This window comes from Microcaecilia unicolor, chromosome 9, assembly GCF_901765095.1.
Source record: "Microcaecilia unicolor chromosome 9, aMicUni1.1, whole genome shotgun sequence".
Classification (NCBI taxonomy): Eukaryota; Metazoa; Chordata; class Amphibia; order Gymnophiona; family Siphonopidae; genus Microcaecilia; species Microcaecilia unicolor.
The window spans coordinates 96,916,246-96,938,190 of record NC_044039.1 but is presented as its reverse complement, the minus strand read 5'-3'; the positions used below and the strand labels follow the sequence as shown (position 1 = coordinate 96,938,190).

Sequence of the window (21,945 nt, the reverse complement as noted above, 5' to 3'; positions counted from 1 at the left end):
TGGCAATAGTGGCGTATTCCATGGAGACTGGCAAGGACGAATAATTCCATGGGATAACAGACGATTCAAATGTGCTTGAATCCCTTCCAGAGCCTTTCTGGGAATTGGGTATTGGCGAAGATGGATTGGCCGGGCATTTGGAAGTAAGTCTACATGGACAGGAGGAATATTTCGGGCCAACCCTGGGGGATTATCTTCTGCCCATACCCCACTGACCTGAAAGCTATCTGCCAGGGGTAGGTCAACTTGGCCCTGCGACTGATGCAGCCGCCATTCTTCTTCAAGAGGGCAGCAGAAACTCAATATACCCTTAGGGCTGGATATCGGGGGCCGAAAGGAGACTGAAGTCTGGCCATCAGAGTCAAAGGAAATTTGGGCCCTAAGCTTGGACAGCAGGTCTCGGCCTAACAAAGGGATTGGACAGTCTGGCATATACAAGAATTCATGAGTGACTATGTGTGAGCCTAATTGGCATCTACGGGTTGTCAGGAAGGGCCTCCGGTTCTGCACCCCCGTGGCACCCACCACTCGGACAGTTTTTCCAGACACAGGCGCTAATCGCTCCGTCACAACAGAATGTTCAGCTCCTGTATCAATCATGAATGGAATTGAGCGGCTCCCTATAGTTAGCTTGACCATAGGTTCCTGGGAGCCCAGTTTGTAGGAACCCGGTCTGTCCTATTCGTCCCATTCTGCCATCTCGGCTATCCCGATGATGTCAGATTCAGGAGGCTCATATCTTCCCTCTCGAACTCGGCCTCGGCTTCCTCGATCTCCTGGTCCCCTTCTCAGTCCCTGGCGCCTCTGGGGGCATTCATCTTTCCAGTGCCCTCTTTCCTTACAGTAGGCACACTGGTCCCTCTCCAATCTTGGTCTGGGATTCTCCCCCCTTGGCCGGGATTGATTGAAGGAATCTCGGGGCCTGGCTGGTGGTCCGGGGTCCCACTTTGGCTTCCCATTAGCTAGAGGTCGACCTCGGTTAAGGGTGGAATTAGTAATGGCTGCCGCTAAAAGGTCGGCCTTCTTCTGCATCTTCCGGTCAGCCTCTCGGCGCACCTCCTGATCTCTATTAATGAAAACCTTGGTTGCGATCTCAATTAGCTGGGTGGTATTCATCCCTGCGAATCCCTCCTGACGCTGCAACTTCTTCCGGATATCTGGCATACTCTGGGCCACCAATGCACTATTCACCATTCTCTGGTTTTCTTGGGCTTCAGGGTCAAATGGGGTGTATGTTCTGTAGGCTTCAATTAGTCGCTCTAGAAAGGCCCCAGGGGATTCAGTTGCCCCTTGGAGAATTTCAGAGACCTTTGCCAGATTAATGGGCCTCTTTATGCCTTTCCTCATACCTTCCAGTAAGTCCCGGCAATAGCCAGACAACAGTTCATAGTGCTGCCCATCATTTGGATCCCAATCTGGAGCTGCGCGAGGAAACCGAGCTCTAACCCATCCCTCTGGGTCCTGTGTCCCCCCGGGGACACGCTCTCGCGTGATGGCCTCAGCATTTTGCAAAATCTTCCGCCTCTCCTCAGTTGTGAAGAGGGTCAGGAGAAGTTGTTGACAATCAGTCCAGGTTGGGTTATGGGTGGCCATAATGCTAGCCACTAGGTCCACCACTGCCTGAGGCTTTTCAGTATAAGAGGGGTAATGCGTCTTCCAATTCAGGAGATCGGTGGTTGTGAAGGGTACATACTGATAGGCCTGTGCCTGTATAACCTGACCCTGATTATTAGGATCCGGTCGAGTGGTAGTTACCTGGCGGAGGGGCAGAACTCTCGAGGAGGTGGGAATGGAACCTGAGGTAGAGCTAGGAGCTACCCTCCTATCATGCTCAAAGGTGATTGCAGCAGGTCTAACCCATTCAGTGGAGGTGTGTTGAACCCCTGAGGGATGGGGAGGGGTACTCATAGACTGAGAGGTGGTCACAGGTGAGTCAGTCCATTGAAAGGGATGCCGGGCCCCTAATGAGTGGGTAGGGGTATTAGAAGGAGAGGCTGGGCTGTCAGGAGTTGAGGAGTCAGGGAGTGGAACCCAAAACGGGTCTTCAGAAGTTAACAGGAGAGGATGTGGCACAGAAGGGTAGAGACTGGGTGAAAAGTCCAACCTAGGGTGTGGCAGGTTTGGCACAGGAGGGGAAGAACTATCCGGAGAAGCCTGTGCTGGAGAAGCTTGGGCTGGACGGCGTGGATCTCTGGGGGTGGCACGGAACCCCAACAATGGGCCATAAGGTGGTGGCTCAAGGTCTGAGGGGTCATCAGAGAGTATGGGTTTCTCAGACAGGGTAGGGGCGGAAGCCACCGATTGGGTGGTAGGCTTCCTAGGGCTCTTTCCCTCTTCTAGTTTAGATTTTCTAATCTTTCTTTGAACACGACCTAACATGAATTTTACTGGGGATCCCATATAAGTTTTCAACCACGAGGGAGGGTCAGTCACAAGGCTGTCCCAGGAATCTATATAAGGGAGTTGTTCAGAATATTCTGGTTCTCCTACAACTATGCTGTAGACCTTCCGGATTACTTCAATATCTAAGCTGCCACTAGGGGGCCACCCCACTCCCATAGGTGGCCACTCAACTTCACACAAGGTTCTTAGAGTACTTGAGCTTAAAGTCTGTCCATAGTCATTAATTAAAAATCCTTTCTTGAAGTTCTTAAGCATACAATCTAGGGGAGTAGCAATTTGTCTAGATGATGTCCCACCCATAATGCTTACAGTTACAACACACAAAAAGGGAGGGAATTTTTTTGAAAGTGCAGTAAGGGGTCTGCACTCTCGAGACACTAGGTAGACAGACAGCAATCGCTTCCTTCCGTTGCTGACCAATTGAACTCGCGTTAATTGGAAATGCAGCTATAAGAAGTCCGCACTCAATAATCATTCACGCATCACACATTCCATACAGAAAATCCCACCCAACAATTTCAGATTTCTCAAATACAGATAAGCTCAAGCGTTTTCGCTTCTAGTCCCCGCGACTAGAAGGTACTAGGGCCTTCGCTGAGAGTTGATCAGGCTCTCCTTCCTCAATTTGTTTGAGGGGCTGATTTACAATTTTCTAGCTAGAATTACAATACAAAATACAGAATACATACCCGGCGAATGTTCTCCAGTCAGTTGGGTGCTGGGATTAATGCAGGATTCATCCCACCGCTGCCACCAAGAATTGTTGCAGGAATTGAGATAGGAATTTGTGATACTTCAGGAGTCAGACAGCACACACCAGAATGAGAAAGAAATCTTCTTTATTTGCCAGCAAACAAAGCAGGACATCAGCATTAAGTCTCTTCTTCTCTTTGTGTCTTTCTCTCAGCTCTCTTCTTATGCTGTCTTCTCCTTCTTCTGTCTGTTCCTTCTGTCCTTCTCTTTCTTCTGAGCTCCTTCTGACGTAAACTGCTTCTGCTCCTACTTAAATACTGTTCTATCCCCTTCCTAGCCTTGCCCCCCCCTTACTCTCCAATTGGTTAAGGAATAGATTGGTCACTTTGCCTCAACCAATCATTACTTTTGAAATATCAGTTACATAGGTTTGGTATTCCTCAAACTGACCTCTAACCTGGGGCCCCTTAAGCCAGACATTTGGTCTCCAGAACTCTTATATTTTCCTTATGATTAATGTCTCATCTATAGCTTAAACTGGGTTCCCTTAGAGACCAAGAGGCCCTAGTGAGATTGGTTATTCTCATATTCCTAGTCTGGTTCATACTAACTGCTAACTAAACTCTGGCATTCATTAAAGAGGTCAAAAGTCAATCTTACTTAATAGCATACGGCTATGGTCTGTTATTACTTTCAGGAGGCCAGTCCTACACTTAGCTATAATTAATCAAGACTTTTTCTGACCTTTTTCACCTATCAGCTTATACATTGAACCAGCCAGAACTATGGCTAAGTCAAACCACATGTTGGCCTCTTCACTACAGTCTTTGCTTAGAAACATCAGACAAAGAATTGATACAGAATTTAAAAAGGTTTCCTACCTATTAACTACACAGAATACACAGAATCAGTATTTCTTATAAGACATATTCTAAATATCAGGAATATCTACATATTAAGCACTTCTAAATAGTATTTCAGCCTATTCTTAAACTACAATATGTCTAACAGTATACAAATGTTGAGCTAGCATTCATTATTCACAAGGGTGAAAGAAATTCCTTTCTCTGACCTTTTTAACCTTTGGCTCAGCCAAGCCAGACATTGAGATAATATGAACCATCTGGCATACCTTCACTTTAGTTGCAAAGTAAAAAGTTAGAATTCTAACTTCAAGCTTTTAATATCATTTCTTATATATCAGAGTTAACACTTTCTTTGCCCACTGCCTCAGTATTACACAGCGAAGTGGGAGGCAGCAATGGGGGTAACCTACACTCCCGAGCAATGGGGTCGTGCATTTAAATCTTTGTTATGGGTTTCCATATCTAGTGCCTTAGTGGAAAATGGACACAAGATCTTGTATATTTGGTACTATACCCCTACCCGTTTGGTGCAGATGTACAAAACGGGGTCAGGGCTTTGCTGGAGGGAATGCGGGGCCCTAGGAGACATGGTTCATATATGGTGGACATGTGAGGAAGTACGAAAGTTCTGGAATGCAATAATATCCTTTCTGAATAAACTAGCAGACGTGGCCTTCCAGTAAACCCAGATTGTTGCCTGCTACATTTTAAGCCTAAAGGTGTTACGGGCGCCGCTCACCAATTTGCCACGCACTTGTTTGTGGCCAGCAAGATAACTATAGCAACTGCATGGAAGAAACCAAAACTGCCGGGTTTGCAGAAAGTGCTGGAAAGATTGGACAATGTAAGACTGCTATCATTCGAAAAGGCACTCTCACTCACTATCATAAAGTGTGGAACATTTTTGAACAGAGAGATCTTCACCACAAAGACTCTGTCTAACCTACTTGTATGTATGATAAAATAGGGGAAGAGGGAGGGAGGATAAGGGACATAGGTTGGGAAAAGGGTATATGAGTCAGTTATTTGGTTGAATGTTAAAGCTGTTAAAAAAAACAAAACAAATGGAATACCTATGGTTGTAACAAGTATGAGAAGTGAATAAGTTGTGCTTCTGTATTGTATGGGAAAACCACAAAATAAACAGTAAAAAAAAAAAAAAGAAAGTTAAGCAACTTCCAGTGTCATACAAGGCTTACGCAAATTCATGGATGACTGGGGAAATTTGGAAGCAGTGGCTAAAGAACAATAGAACCAGGGGTCACAAGATGAAGCTAGAATATGGCAGATTTAAAACAGGAGAAAGTTTTTCTTTACTCAGCGTGTAGTTGGACTCTGGAACTCGTTGCCGGAAAATGTAGTGACAGCAGCTGGCCTTACGGAGTTTAAAGGGGGTTTGGACAGATTCCTGAGGGAAAAGTCCATTGAACATTATTAAAAATGAATTAAAAATTTTTTAATGGGTTTTGTCGGGTTCTTGAAGCCTGGATTGGCCGCTGTCAGAGACAGGATGCTGGGCTTGATGCACCCTTGGTCTTTTCCCAGTATGGCGGTTCTTATGTTCTTATGTAAGAAGTTAGACACTAGAATGCGGGCACAAAGACGTCAGATTTTGTTCCTTTGTGCTAATTGTGCTGCACACAGGGATGATGTCAGGCTGTCTAATGTCAAGGTGGTCTTCCTGCCACCAAACACTACCTCTCTGATCCAACCTATGGATCAGGGCATAATAGCCAATTTCAAACAACATTATCAGGCTGTTGTGCTACGTCGTCTGATGAGCATTATGGATGACCAGGCCGGAAGGATAAATGTGCTGTTGAACTGGCTGGATTCCCTACATATGCAGAAAGAAGCCTGGAATCATATTACACAGGCAACCATTGTGAACTGCTACAAGCGGGCAAGCTTTGTTAAGGATGCGGAGAGGGACGAAACAGATGCAGCTGTTGCAAACGTGTCAGATAAACAGGTTATTGGCATCCCAGCCGGTGTTACTGAAGAGAAGTTTCATCGCTATGTAGCTGTTGATTATGATCTACAAACAGCTGACGGCAGCACTGATGTGGAGATATGCGCCTACACGCATATAACAACGGCTGATAATGAAACAGAGGATGAAATGAGCAGCGAGGCACATGCTGACGAAATTCAACAACCTCCACCTGTCACTTTTGCAAGAGCACTGGAGAGTCTCAGCACCCTGCGGGCCTATCTGGAGGCCACTGGATGTCAGTGCTATGACAGGTTTTACCATCTGGCAGACGTAGTCTATGGAACTCACAGACCCATTAGTGTACAGAGGACTATAACTGATTACTTCAAGTAAGCCTAATATCAGTTAACGGAGACTGTATACTGTACGTATAATAAGCAGTACTGTACATATGTTGATCAGATGTCAAGCTTCTTTGGGTCACAATGGTTAAGTGCACGCTCCGGTTAACTGCATGCATTTCTTTGGTCCCACACCCTTGCACTTAAGTGGATTGCACTGTATATATTCAACTAGAAACCAACTTAAATCATTTCTATCAAATCAAAATCATTCTTATAGACTGCCGTTTCCCCTTTTCAGGGTTCAATTCGGTGTACAGTAGTTCAGATCACAAAAAATACATTAATCAAGCATAAATCTGTATAAAATCAAACAAAAATTATCATTCTCATCAGTCTAATTGCTAACATTGGGGGCCTTTTACAAAGGCTAAAAATTAGCATGAGCTAAATGCTAAGACACCCATAGGAATATAATGGGCATCTTAGCATTTAGTGCATGCTAATTTTTAGCAACCGCTAAAATCGCTAGTGCGCCTTTGTGAAAAAAACCTATTCTTACGAAACAGTAATGTCTTAACCTTTTTTTAGAAAAATTAAATAATTTCTCTCATTTAATAAATTTGGAAAAAGAATTCCAAAGTTGAACTGCCATACATTTTTGAGGCTTGGTCGTGAACAAAAAAGAACCAAGTAAAGTTGCCAAATGCTCGTCAGAGCCAGCCTTCTTTTTTCCCATTATCGGCCGAGGCTGGCCATCTCTTAACCACGCCCCCGTCCCGCCTTCGGTACACTTCCAACACACCTCCTTTCACTTTGGCTGGCCCTGCAACAGAAAGCAGTTGAAGCCGGCCAAAATCGGCTTTCGATTATACCGATTTGGCCGGCCTTAGGAGAAGGCTGGCCATCTCCCGATTTGTGTCAGAAGATGGCCGGCCTTCTCCTTCGAAAATAAGCAGGATAATAACCCTTGCAGTATGTACTTCTATGCTTTTGTTTTAATTAATGGAACCTTGACCCTCATGTAATGCATATAAACTCTGCAGCTAGTATAACATAAGTACATAAGTACATAAGTAATGCCATACTGGGAAAAGACCAAGGGTCCATCGAGCCCAGCATCTTGTCCATGACAGCGACCAATCCAGGCCAAGGGCACCTGGCAAGCTTCCCAAATGTACAAACATTCTATACATGTTATTCCTGGGATTTTGGATTTTTCCAAGTCTGTTTAGAAGCGGTTTATGGACTTGTCCTTTAGGAAACCGTCCAACCCCTTTTTAAACTCTGCTAAGCTAACCGCCTTCACCACATTTTCTGGCAATGAATTCCAGAGTTTAATTACACGTTGGGTGAAGAAAAGGTTTCTCCTATTTGTTTTAAATTTACTACACTGTAGTTTCATCGCATGCCCCCTAGTCCTAGTATTTTTGGAAAGCGTGAACAGACGCTTCACATCCACCTGTTCCACTCCACTCATTATTTTATATACCTCTATCATGTCTCCCCTCAGCCGTCTCTTCTCCAAGCTGAAAAGCCCTAGCCTCCTTAGTCTTTCTTCATAGGGAAGTCGTCCCATCCCTGCTATCATTTTAGTCGCCCTTCGCTGCACCTTTTCCAATTCTACTATGTCTTTCTTGAGATGCAGCGACCAGAATTGAACACAATACTCAAGGTGCGGTCGCAATATAATATAACGTAATATAAGTGTTGCCATACTGGGACAGTGGCCAATCCAGGTCACAAGTACCTGGCAAGATCCCAAAAGAGTAAAACAGATTTTATGCTGCTTATCCTAGAAATAAGCAGTGGATTTTCCCCATCTTAATAATGGCTTATGGACATTCCTTTTAGGCAATTATCCAAACCTTTATTAAACTCTGCTAAGCTAACTGCTTTTACCACATTTTCTGGCAATGAATTCTAGAGCTTAATTAGCATGTTGAGTGAAGAAATATTTTCTCTGGTTTGTTTTAAATTTACTACTTAGTAGCTTCACTGCATGCCACCTAATCCTAGTAGTTTTGGAAAGGGTAAACAAGCGATTCACATCTACCCATTCCACTCCACTCAGTATTGTATAGACCTCCATCATATCTCCCCTCAGCTGTTCCCCACTTTAGCCTTTCCTCATGGAGAAGTTGTCCCATCCCCTTTATTATTTTTGTCACCTTTCTCTGTACCTTTTCTAAGTCCGCTATATGAGATATGGTGACCAGAATTGTACACAATATTCAAGGTGTGGTCGCACCATGGAGTGATACACAGACATTATGACGTTCTCATTTTTGTTTTCCATTCCTTTCCTAATAATTCCTAAATTCTGTTTGCTTTCTTAGCTGCCGCTGCATATTAAGCAGAGGATTTCAACATATCATGAACGATAACATCTAGATCCTTTTCCTGGGTGGTGACTCCTAATTTGGAATCTTGCATCACGTAGCTATAGTTTGGGTTTCTCTTTCCCACGTGCATCACTTTGCATTTGCTCACATTAAACGTCATTTACCATTGGGATGCCCACTCTTCCAGTCTCGTAAGGTCCTCTTGCAATTTTTCACTATCCTCTTGTGATTTAACAACTTTGACTAACTTTGTTTGTATCATCAGCAAGTTTAATTATCTCACTAGTTATTCCCATTTCTAGATAATTTATAAATGTTAAAAAGCAGCAGTCCCAGCACAGACCCTTGGGGAACCCCACTATCTACCCTTCTCCATTGAGAATACTGATCATTTAACCCTACTTTGTTTTATATCTTTTAATCAGTTCTTAATCCACAATAGGACATTACCTCCTAGGAGTGGCCTAGTGGTTAGGGTGGTGGACTTTGGTCCTGAGGAACTGAGTTCAATTCCCACTTCAAGCACAGGCAACTCCTTGTGACTCTGGGCAAGTCACTTAACCCTCCATTGCCCCATGTAAGCCGCATTGAGCCTGCCATGAGTGGGAAAGCGTGGGGTACAAATATAACAAAAATAAAAAATAAATAAAAGCAGAAGTAGTGTTAGCAATCCTTAAAAATCTAATGTTTTTAAAACAAGGCGGTTGTAGAGTTAATTGATCTCGCAATTTGGATGAAAAAAAAAAATAAACAAGGAAACTGACAGTGTTAGTTCAGAAGTAAACAGGGAGGGAAAATCCACCTAGGTGGATGGACAACTAAATCCCACAGAATCAATTAAGTAAAAAGGAAAGTGGAAAATGGACCAATAATTCCAGAGACTGGGACAGCTGGATCACATATGAAACATTTATTACAGACTCAACACAGATCTGTGTTTCGGCCAAAGGCCTGCCTCAGGAGTCTTGAAAAAGACCTTAGAAGAGTCTAATGGTTTAAACACGCAACAGCAGTTCTGTTAGCAATGACAAATTTCAAAAACAAACAAGGAAACTGACAGTGTTAGTTCAGAAGTAAATCCATATCTTATCTGAAAAAGCAGACATGCCACTTTAAAGTTAATCCTATCCCAAATAGGAAGCCAGTGTAACTTTATTAAACTTGAGAAACACTGCTATATTTACCTACGTTTGAAACTCAATCTTGCAGCAGTGTTTTGGATAAGTTGTAATTTTCTGGAATGTTTGAAGCTAATGCCCAGAAAAAGGACATTGCAGACAAGGTAATATTAACATTTTCTTGTTGCTACAGAAAAAAATTGTCTATTTTTCATGATCTTTAAAAAAGATAGAGGCTTATCCAGTGTACCTGAATGTAACTCACCTTGAGCTACTACTGAAAAAGGTGTGAGCAAAATCTAAATAAATAAATATCTAGTTTCACCCTGAAAAGTAAATGGAAACCTCACAATGCTTATTGTGTCTAGCGATGCTTAATCTAACTATATTTATTCTAGTTTTGTTTATATTTTAGATGCAAATAGCTATTTGTATTCTTCGGTTCTTTGATACGTTATATCTTATAGCACTACATTTTGAATAGCATAAATGCAAATACTTTCAGACCATGCTTTGCATTGATGTTGTAGAGAATGTGAACATTGATCTCTAGGAGGAACCAGTTTAGACAGTTGGAGCTAAATGTTAGTTTGCAATAATGTTATATTTTATTTTTGTTATTTCAGGAGACATATGAGAATAAAAGATTAGGCTCAGTTCAAAACTTCAATAAAGGTAATTCTCAAAGGCAAATTACAAAATTGCCCAAAGCTCACGCAATATGCAGGTAAAAGTATACATCTAGGGTCTTCCTGGGGGGGGGGGGGGGGGGGGGGTGAGGCAGGGGGGGGTTTACACTTTTGTGAATGCTTTTGATTTTTCAAAATGATGTGCACATTTATTCCTGAGAAAATGTGTGTGTATAGTGTACTTGGGGTAATTTTCAAAGTAAAAGTTAAGTGTGTACTTTCTCCCCTCTTTACAAAGCCACTTGGCTTTATCAGCATTACCACATCGGCAGCCGCTAGAGCGGCTTTGTAAACAGGAGAATTAGTTTGAAAATCTAGCAATCTCCACACATTTTTCCTAATACAGGCAGTTATAAAATTACCTGACCAGACACAGAAGATTTGCCTGCTGGAAAAGTCCAAACTGAGTACACATGTCAGCAAATTGGCTTCTCTGGTGGCCTTATGTGACCTGACATGTAGCCACAAAAAGGTTTGACCAGCCAACTGGGGTCCTGCCATGACCCTTGTAACTGTCATCTAAGCACCCTCTTTCATCAGTTTGAGGGGGAGGGTAAGGTGGCAGATGGCTGCCCAGTACATAGTTTTTACCTATCTAGACCTGTCAGTTCTCGAGGTTAGGGAAGTGGTTCAATTAATATGCGTGAGATCTGTATGCATGCACTGCCTCCATTGTAAGCAAATAGATCTCATGCATATTCATTGTGGAAATCCTGAAAACCCAACTGGACAAGGGCCGAGGTTGAACACCCCTGGTCTATATTTTCCCTGCCATTCATCTTTCTATCCGCAATACTGCCTGCTGTACACTCACATTCCCGTTCCCTTCCCATTCAGCACAAGCATCTAGCTGAGAGGGGAACATAGCACACCTACATTTGATAATCAAATAAAGGCATTCTCTTTTACTCCTCCGACCTAAACACCTCTTTTCAAGCTGGCTAAATGTATACATGCTATAACTGTGCCTTGTGCTAAGGTTTGAAAAGTCAAGAAAAATAAAGATCCAAATACTCACTGGCCTGTAGTGCAAGTAGGGTAATTAGCTGATAAGCCAATTAGCTAATCATTATTCTGGTTAGAGGTTAAGGTTTGGTTTGTCTGTTTGGAATATGATTTTAACTTTAGTTGGTTCCCTCCCCACCCACCCCCCAAAAATAAGAAAGTAGCTGATTCAAAATGTCAGTACTATAGCAGCCTAGTAAGTCAAAATAGCAGCAGTTTTGTCTGGAGAGGTGCTCTGGATAGAAATAGTTTATTTGTAGATTTTGAAACCAAGTAATAGGCATTCCACAGAGTCCCTACTTGTGTTTTTTAGATCAAGACCCCATCCTCACACAAGGATGAAAATGAGAGGGAGCCATGCTTCACTGTTCAACTTGTCCAGATGTTTCTCTTCCCCATATCCCTAATACACTCCTGTGCCAAGAGAGGGGTACACAGAGAGATATACACACAAAAGTTTCATCTTTTTATAGTATTTTTTTCCAACCCATCAAAACTGAGTCTAGGAAAGAGTGCATCCTACATTTTGCCAGTAGGGTACCATCCTTTATGAATACCAGTGAGAACAGTGGGAGCAGTTTTACCTACAAGGCTTCTAATCTGACCCAAGTCCATCCCCTGTCTTCCTGCAAGCAATAAGGTATAGGCCGATGTAAACACAGAAGAACACAGTCTCCGCAAACTCCAAACCACAAAGAACACAGCGAAGATGACACGAAGAAATGGTCTTTAGATGATGTATAAAAAGTCAAAATTTATTGCTTGGTCCATATAAATAATGTGAATCACAGAGACTCTTTTATTCATATTATTTATATGGCATTCATAAAGGATGGTACCCTACTGGCAAAATGTAGGATGCACTCAGTTTTGATGGGTTGGAAAAAATACTACAAAAAGATGAAACTTTCGAAAATAAGCCTGATAGTAACATAGTAAGTGACGGCAGATAAAGACCTGAATGGTCCATCCAGTCTGCCCAACAGTCATATTCATTCTAAATTCAAAGTTAAAACAACAATGAACGTGATATTATATACTTGACCATGGTCTCTCTTTGCTGTTTCTGTGCCATAGACTGTAGAAGTCTGTACGGCTCTGTCCTTATGTTCTAACTATTGGAGTTACCGTCAAAGCCCACTCTAGCCTATCCAAATCCGTCTTGTCATTTGCGGGACACAGACAGTAAAAGTCTGGCCGGAACTGTCCTCATGTTCCAAATTATTGGAGTTTCCATCGAAGCTCTCTGCAGCCCAACCTAAATTGAATTGCTATATGTGGGACTCAGACCGTACAAACCAGCCCAGCACCGGCCTTAGTTGATACAGCCAAAGTTGCCATCTAAGCACAACTTGACATGCAGACATGTATGCAACCTTTTTTTATACCATTCTTTTTCTAATTAGAGATTCTTTGTGTTCATCCCACACCTTTTTAAATTCCACCACAGTTTTTTTTCTCCACCACTTCCCTCAGGAGGGCATTCCAGGCAACATAAGAACATAATCGTTGCCATAGTGGAACAGACCAAAGATCCATCAAGACCAGCATTGGAGCTGACTCTGTGGGTGCTGTGGGTGCTTGAGCACCCCCAATATTGGAAAAATTCCTTGTATGTGTCCAGGGAGGGATTATTTCCATTGGGCTTAGCACCCCCAATAATTTTGAAAAATTGGCTCCTATGAAGACCAGCATCCTGTTTTAAACAGTGGCCAATCCAGGTTACAAGTACCTGGCAAAATCACAAAACAGTACAATACATTTTATGCTGCTTATCCTAGAAATAAGCAGTGGGATTTTCCCCAAGTCCATCTTAATAACCACCTTCTCCATGAAAAAGAATTTTCTGACATTACTCCCAGTTTCCCTTCTCTGGAAAATATTTGTTCCTATATTAATGCCTTTCAAGTATTTAAACTTCTGTGTCATATCTCCCCTGTCATTCTTTCCTCTAGGTATACATAGTCAGGTCTTAAAGTCTCTTATCATATGTCTTTTGGTACAAGCCCCATATCATTTTTGTTGCCTTCCTCTAGACTGCTTCAAGTCTTTTTACATCTTTAGCAAGATATGGCCTCCAAAACTGAACACAATACTCCAGGTGGAGCCTCACCAATGACTTGTACAGGGGCATCAACACCACATTTCTTCTGCTGGTTACACTTCTCTCTATACAGCCTAGCATCCTCCTGGCTACGGCCACAGCCTTGCCACACTGTTTTATCACCTTCAGATCCTCAGATACTATCACCCCAAGGTCCCTCTTCCTGTCTGCGCATATCAGCCTCTCACCGCCTAACACATACGTCTCCCTTGGATTTCTATTCCCTAAGTGCATCTCTATGCACTTCTTTGCATTGAATTTTAATTGCCAAACATAAGACCATTCTTCTAACTTTCGCAGATCCTTTTTTTATTTTCCACTCCCTCCAGGGTGTCCACAAATCTTGGTATTATCCGCAAAAAGGAAATCCTTACCTTCTAACCCTTTGGCAATGTCGCCTTCACCAGACGTATATCTCTCTCGGATTCTTTCAGGTTCATCCGGTATTCCTCTCTGTGTTCTTCTTCTTGAGATTTTCTATATTTCATGAACACCAACTCTTTAGCCTTTATTTTCTCAGCCACTTGCTTAGAGAACCATATCTGTTTCCTTTTTCTCTTGTTTTTATTTACTCTCGTTACATAAAGGTTAGTAGCTATATTTATAGCTCCTTTCTGCCTGGACCACTATCTTTCCACTTCTTGTATGACCTCCCAGCCCATCAGCTCTTTCTTCAGATATTCCCCCATTTTAATAAAGCCAGCATGTTTGCAATCCAGGACTTTGAGTTTTGAGTGGCTGCCCTCCACTTTAGCTGTTATATCAAAGCAAACTGATGATTACTGCTGCCCATTTGTGATTAGTGTGTGAGCCCTTTCTGCCTACAGAATAGGTGCTCACTCACTAATTTTTGGTGATGGCCATGTCCTAATAGCAACATTAGTGCATGGCCCTTAATTTGGAAAATTGGACATTTTCCAGCAGTGGTAAAAATGATCTTAGCTCACGGGAGACTCGCATAAGGGTGTGCTATTGCCTTTTTTTTTTTTTTTTACTGCAGCTTAGTAAAAGAACCCCTTAATTTGAAATAATCCTTGAACTGAGTTGGCATTCTCTTTAAAACCAGTAGCCACGTTTAATATCAGCTGTTCAGAAATTCTGAACCTTTGGCTTCTTCATGTGGTTACATGTTAAGCTTGCACCTTTCATTGTGTTCCCAAAAATAATTAATGTTTCCACAACCTGAAAGAAATGCTGTGCACCAGGCTTCCTGCCAAGGGCAACAGGAGAAACAAAAAATGTATTATACAAGTTTTAAATATATCTCTCTCTCCATGTTTTTATGCAACAAAGTGGCATGTCATTCTTGGGTGTAGATGATCATTTAATCACTGATGAGACAGAATAGTCACTGACAATCATTTTGTATGTAAATCTCAGGCCCCCAAATTTTACAGAATCTTAATTATCTTATATTTGCAATAATTCATACTTTTTTTTTTTTTTTGCAGAATTCATCCTGAACAGTTTTCTTTAGGTGTCTTTTGTTGATTGATAGCATTTATTAAGAGGGTTTGTCTGCCCATCCATATACAAAGGTTTGTTTGCACATTTGCAAACAGACCAATGCGTAACGTAGAGGAAGAAGAAGAAGAATGTAGCTGTCATTGCCATAGGGAGCCCAAAACCTGTGGAGCAAGAAGGTAGGGCCTGCCATTACCAAAGCTATGAGAATGCAGTTGTTTATGCTGCTGGGAGCTCAAACCTCATGGTGTAAACCAATGGAACATGGCATGGACAAAAGGATGCTTGGGGGAAGGGAAGCTGGAGAAGTGTGAGAGATGGAGAATGAAAGAGGGAGTAAGGGAGAAGGGACAGGGAGAGTGCAATGGAAGGGGGAGGAGCCAGAGACAGGGGAGAGTGCAAGGGGATTGGGAGCGGGAGGAGAAGTAGTAAAGTCTGTGACTGGAGGAAGGAGAAACACACAATCCAGTGAAGTAAGGTAATTTTTATAAGAGGGCACTTAGTTAAAGTGCCCTTTAAAGCACCTGTGCTAAGACTAGTTTATAATGGGGCTCATTTTCAAAGCAGAAAAAGTCCAAAAAGCGTCACAAAGCAGCCTTTGAATGTTTTATTTGCCAAATTTCCAAATCGCTATTTTCGAAACCCGTTTTAAAGACATTTTTCTATTCAGTTCATCAGCAGTACATCCAAATCACAAGCAGGTGTGTTGGTGTGTGTGTGTGGGGGGGGGGGGGGGTGTTAGACCCTGCATTATGGCGTTCCTAACACTTGGACGTTTTTTTACCATAATGGAACAAACAAAAACATTCAGGACTACAATTTAGATGTTTTGGTCTAGATCAGAGTCTACAAGAGACAAAGCCAGGCCTGGGGCAAACAATCTTGAGGACCCCCGGACCCTCCCCCTGCAGGCCTCCACCAGTCAGTAGCTTACTGCTCACTCGGTCTGTGTCCTGCTCCTATGTGCCAGGTTATCGTGCTAACTCTCCTCTGTTGGCCACAGGTCCTTCTTCCTGCTTCGTCCCCTCACACCTATGCAGAATTAGGAAGTACTTCACATGGGAGGCGGGACGTGCTGGCAGAGCAGAGTTAACATGATAACCTGGCACACAAGAACAAGAGGTCAATCCAGCCTTCTGCCTGTGCCTGCCAACAGAAGCCTGAAGAAAGAGGCTTCTCTATTACTGGTACAGACCTGTTTTATCACAACTAAGTCACAAGAGGTGCTTGAAATGACCAGATGACCACTTGAGGGATTAAGGCATGACCCCCTACCACCCCCCAAAGATATGAAAGAAACAGTATATACCAGCCTCTATGACAGCTTCAGATATTATGGCCAGTCCTATTAGAGCAGCAAGCAGGTCCCTGGAGTAGATTAGTGGTTGGTGCAGTGCACTGTAGAGAAAGGGAGCCCAGGCCCATATCCCACTCTAACTAGCGCACTTGTGGTGGAAAGTGTGAGCCCTCCAAAACTCACAAAAAACTACTGTATCTACATATAGGTGACAACTGCGGTCATAAGGGCTATTGTAGTGGTGTACAGTTGGGTACTGTAGGTTTTTAGTAGGTTTTGGAGGGTTCACCATACAATATAAGGTGGTAGCGGTGAGATGTGTACCTGGGACCTTTTATGTGAAATCCATTGTAGTGCCCCCAAGGATGCCCCACTGCTCTGCTGGGATGTTTGTGTGACCAGTCTGCTAAGAATGCTAGTTCCTCCTACATCCCACAGGCTTGATTTTGTGCATTTTGTACTTGGACTTTTTTTTTAATGGTTCAAAAGATAGATGCACTGAGCATAACAATGTCTAGCAAATGTCCATTAAAAAAAAAAAGATAGATGTTTTTCAGGTTTGAAAATGGCCATGTTCGCCACTGGACTTTTGGACGTTTTGCTTAAAACGTCCAAAGTTGGATTTAGATGTCATATTGAAATTGCCCCTCCACATCAAGTAGGTACCTACTTGTCTTTATAAAATGCTAACATGGGGGAGGGGGGTCATGTGATGGTTCCAGACTGAGTGGACGCCTGGGGACTGAGCTCTGCTCCATACCCTCAAAAAAATCCCATTACTTTGATGCAGAAAGTTACAGAACAACCTGCTAATGATGTGCAGAGGGTTCTGAATGTGTGCTGGACTATCTTAGTATTACTAGATACAAGGGGAAGCTCATGAGAGACTTTGGGAAGATGACAAATGTGTAAAGTGTAAATCTTTTCGGGGCACTTTAATACACCACTTTTTTTTAGAATGCCCAGTGGTCTAGAGTTTTGGCACTGGATTACTCAAAAAAAATTGGAGAGCGTTTTGGAGGTTTCACCAGAGTGGTCCTACAGGGCTATTCTTTTGAGACTTGATGTAGATCTTGAGAAACAGTGGATCCTGGAATTTCAAAGAAAGGTTCTTCTTTTAGCTTTCATTTTATCGAAAAACGTTATATTACAGCACTTGGTGAGCACAGATCTTCCCACAATACAGCACTGGAATGCATTTATGTCCCAACTGTCCACATGAATGTGTAGCTCCCGCCATGGGCGGGTGACAAAATGGTTTTAGGAGTTGACTCCTGGAGGTCCTCTAGACATGGGGGAGAGGGGGATACATGCAAAATGAATAGAATGCATATATAAGATGTGTTCGGGTATTAGACTGCTGTTTAGAGGTTATGCTATTGTGCTGTTCACTGTTATGATGTGCTCTATTCACTAATAAATAGAGTTGCAAAAGAAAAATGTTAGCATATGTAGCATAACAAGTGCCTACGCTCTAGGTGTGGACATTTATGCAAGTCCTAGAGTAGGTGTAAATGTCCATGCCAATAGTTTTTCAAGTACCGTATTTTTCGGACTATAAGACGCACCGGACCATAAGACGCACCTAGGTTTTAGAGGACGGAAATAGGAAAAAAAATTTTTTTTCCTTTTTCCCTCCTCTAAAACCTAGGTGCTCCGGTGCGTCTTGTCCAAGTTCGGGATCGCCCTCCCCTACTCACGTCACGCGATGTTCTCTGGTGGTCTAGTGACGTCGGGGCAGGAAAGAGCCCCCTCTTTCCTGCCCAGCGCGCTGCTCTCCGTCCTCCTGTATGTTGCCTGACGGTCTCGGCGAGATTCAAAATGGCCGCCGAGACTTCAATTCTGAATTTGTCAGGAGCATTATTATCATGCAGCATGAAAAACATGTTAGCAAATTATCTTAAGAGGTTTCTATCTGACTGCACGCTTATGGTTATGTCATTGGTAATGCATTTAGAAGATATACTCCTTATACCACTTAGCAGTTTTTGTTTCAGATAAGTACCCGTTTGAACATGACTGAATTTGGACTTTAATATTGAAAAAAAATGTGATAAAAACGTTAAAATACTAAATAAATATGAAACTAATCTTATAGGAGGTTTTTGTGGGTCATTTGTCCAAGCTATATTTCAGATGTGACCTAAGCCGCTGAAGTCCTTTTTCCTCCTTTTATTTTTATTCTCAGCAAATTGGGAGCCCTGTTTACTATGTCGCACTGTAGACGTGCAAATGTTTTAGCATGTGCTAATGACAGAGACACCCATAGGAATATAATGGGTATCGCTATCATTAGCGCTCACTAATTTTTAACATGCACTAAAAAAGTTAGCGTGCCTACAGCGTGGCTTAGTAAACAGGGCCGTGGATGTTACTTGCTAGTACTTTATAGTGATACAGGTGGTACTTAAACCATAATATCTGAAAATGGTTATTCAAACATTTATTATTCTTTCTATCCCACAGTTACTTGTACAGTTCAGCTATAGCCTATCGCTCCCATCGCTTGAATTTAAATGCAGACAAGATCAAGCTGCTCTGGTTAGGTACTCATTTGAATCCTAAACCTCAGGAGGACCCTACTGTTTTGGGTATTAGTATTCCCCTGGAAACCACAGTCAAATTTTGGGGGTTCTTTCAGATTCAGCCTTAACAATGGAACCCAAGTAAATTCTACTATAAAGAAAGTTTTCTTTAAATGAAAACAACTTAGACCCTGCCTACAGGGGGAGCACTTCAGAATTTTGGACTTATGTAATACTCCTTATCTAGGACTTTCTGCAAAATCATGGCTTAATTGAACATACAGAGGTCCTTTCACCAAACAGCGGTAAAAGGGGCCCTGCGGTGGCGCCGTCACTTGGGTTTGCCACACACCAAGGCCACCTTTTACTGCCACCAGTAAAAGTTTTTTTTTCTTTTAAGAAAGGAAATGGCCATGCGGTAAGTTAAGGAGAATCCACGTGCGTGGAGAACTCAGTAGATCCCACGAAACAGAAAACAATAACAAAAGTGGGAATGTAAACCAGGCTTAACCAAAGAACTGGAACCAACACAATTTTATAATTCAGAACAAACAATATTAATATTTCATTAAAATGACTCGACACAACGTTGTTTTTTGGCCTGGTGGCCTACATCAGGAGTCTTATGTACGTGAAAAACAAAACTCATAAGTTGATGATGTTAAAACAATCTTAAGTCTCGATTGATAGTAAAAAATCTGGAGACACTTTCCGCATGGCCTTTTCCTGGGGGCGCCCTTACCGCCTTCTATTTAGGAGGCAGTAGGGGCTCTGGTGGTAACTGATCAGCGCTGGGTATGCACCGGTACTAGAAAATTAAAAAAAAAATTTTCTAGTGCCTGAATTGGTATGTGGCAGGAGAAGGAACTATTGCCGGGCTCATCCAGGATCCTGACAGTAGGGCTGAATCACCGCATGCCGAGCCAGCACTACCCCTACCGCCCTTTTGTAAAAGGGCCCTGTCGATTGATATATACATTACATTGGCTACCAGTTCAAGCAAGGATAATTTTTAAATTATTATGTTTATTTTTTTTAATTTTAAATGGATTAACTCCTGGTTATATGCTGCCTTTATAGAGTTTTCTAAATCATAAAAGGTCTTGACATTCAGGTGATCACCTTTCCTTAGCATTTTCATTCAGCTAAAAAGATGGCTGCTCTACTGAAATGTATACTAAGCTGCATTAGAATGGAATAATCATCCTGTTGAAATATAGAAATATTACTCTTTTTTTTTTTAGTTAAGACTACCTTGTTCAAAAGATTCTTGAAACTTAGGGGCCCTTTCACTAAAGCTTAGGATTGCTTCAGCAGAGTCACTTGATGTTGTGAGCTTTTATGAAAGAATGTGACGGAAGTATGAGTGATTGGCTCTGGCGGGTGGGCAAAAATGGATGGACACCATATTTAAAAAAATGTTTTAAGTGGAAAAAGCTTGATTTAACTTGCTTAATTACTATTTTTCTTTTTGTAGAGGACCGCACCCTGAAGCAGCGGATAGCGAAACACAGTGCATGTTGGCATCGGTCCTTCACATCAAAGTTAGCTCATTCTAAACGATTTTAAAGTAAAAGTAATTTTTTTCAAAAACAAGTTTAAAACTTAAAAATAAAGTTGGCCATAGAGACCTATAAGGAGGCAGGCAGGTCATGGTGTAAATTTTAACCATGTGAAACAAATCACCACTAAGGTCTGAAAGTAGAAAGATTGTGCATTCGTGGACAGCTGTGATCCTAGTGCTTGTGAAGTATTACAATGCTGGGTTGCTTGAGGACAGCATATTGCAATTAACTCCGCTAATAAAATTGGTGACCCTTTTAATTAGATTTATGGAGTTGAGAGTTTAACACTATAGGCTGCTATTCAAAATGGATTAACCACCGAGTTCTGTATAGGTTGACCAAATTTGGGTGTCCAAATTTGGGCACTGATCCCAGATCTGTACATAAACAAAAGGGTCCTTTTACTATTGTGTGCTGAAAAATGACTTGTGGTAGTGTAGGCAAGGGTTTTGGGCACGCACCGATCTATTTTTTAGCGCGCCTGTAAAAAAGGCCTTTTTTTTGCCGAAAATGGATGTGCAGCAAAATCAAAATTGCCACAAGTCCATTTTGGGTCTGAGACCTTACCACCAGCCATTGACCTAGCAGTAAAGACTCATGCAGTAACCGTGCGGTAATGACCTATGCGTGCTAAATGTCACTTGGTGCGCATCCATTATGCGCGCCCAAAAATAAAAAATATTTTTCAGATGCGCGTCCAAAATGAAATTACAACAACAGCCACGTGGTAGTTGGGCTGTAACTCCATTTTGGTGTGCATTGGGTGTGCATAGACACTTATGTGGCTTAGTAAAAGGGCCTCTAATTGATCAATTAGGTGCTAACAATCAATAATTGGCGCTAACAAGCACTTAATTGGCCATAATTAGGAGTTAGTTGTGGATCTGCTCTACACCCTAGTCTATAACATACATGCCTAAATTTCCTTAGCATGCAACTCCATTTGAGGGACATGGGCAGGTCAGGCGCATTCCCAGAAATTAGGCGTGATGTTTTAGAATACCTACATTTGCACACCTAACTGCAATCAGTTGGGTGCGAATTTTAACACCAGCCTTTGGCAGGTGTAAATGTTTGCACCCAAAGTTAGACACGAAATCCGCGCTAAGCCAGAGCACCCTTTACAGAATACTAGCTTAGCACAGATCAGATAACTGAATGCCATTTATTGAATCTACCCCTATACGTTTAGCGATGGCTGATAAATAGATAAATCCTTTATCTGTGAATTTTCAGCAGCACTATACATAATGTCACAATGAAAATTTTTACAGGCCACCCCAATGCTATCCAGAGAGTGTTGGGATGAAGTGCGAGTGTAACATAAGCCTAAGTCTATGGATAGCAGCAGAATATCACTAGTTATCTGTATCGAAGTGACGCTCATTGTTGCTTATAACATAACATAGAATTTTTTTGTATACTGTCTTAATCATTAGTTCTAAACAGTTTACAAACAAATCAATTCATAAATTACAAAATTACATAATAATCAGTTCCCCAACTAACTAAACAATAAAATCCGAAGTACTATATAACACTAAAATTACCCATCAGTTTTTTTAACCCCCCCCCCTCCCATTTTTACTGCCAA

At 42.1% G+C, this 21,945-nt stretch overlaps 1 long non-coding RNA gene across 1 annotated transcript; it reads right to left on the bottom strand.

The window, feature by feature from the left end:
- Positions 1 to 247: 247 nt before the first annotated feature.
- LOC115477161 lies at positions 248 to 21,387 on the bottom strand. Its single transcript, XR_003943287.1, has 3 exons — positions 21,304 to 21,387; positions 4,631 to 4,635; positions 248 to 258 (listed from the first exon to the last, which is right to left on the bottom strand). It is a non-coding gene; the product is annotated as an uncharacterized LOC115477161 (long non-coding RNA).
- Positions 21,388 to 21,945: the final 558 nt, after the last annotated feature.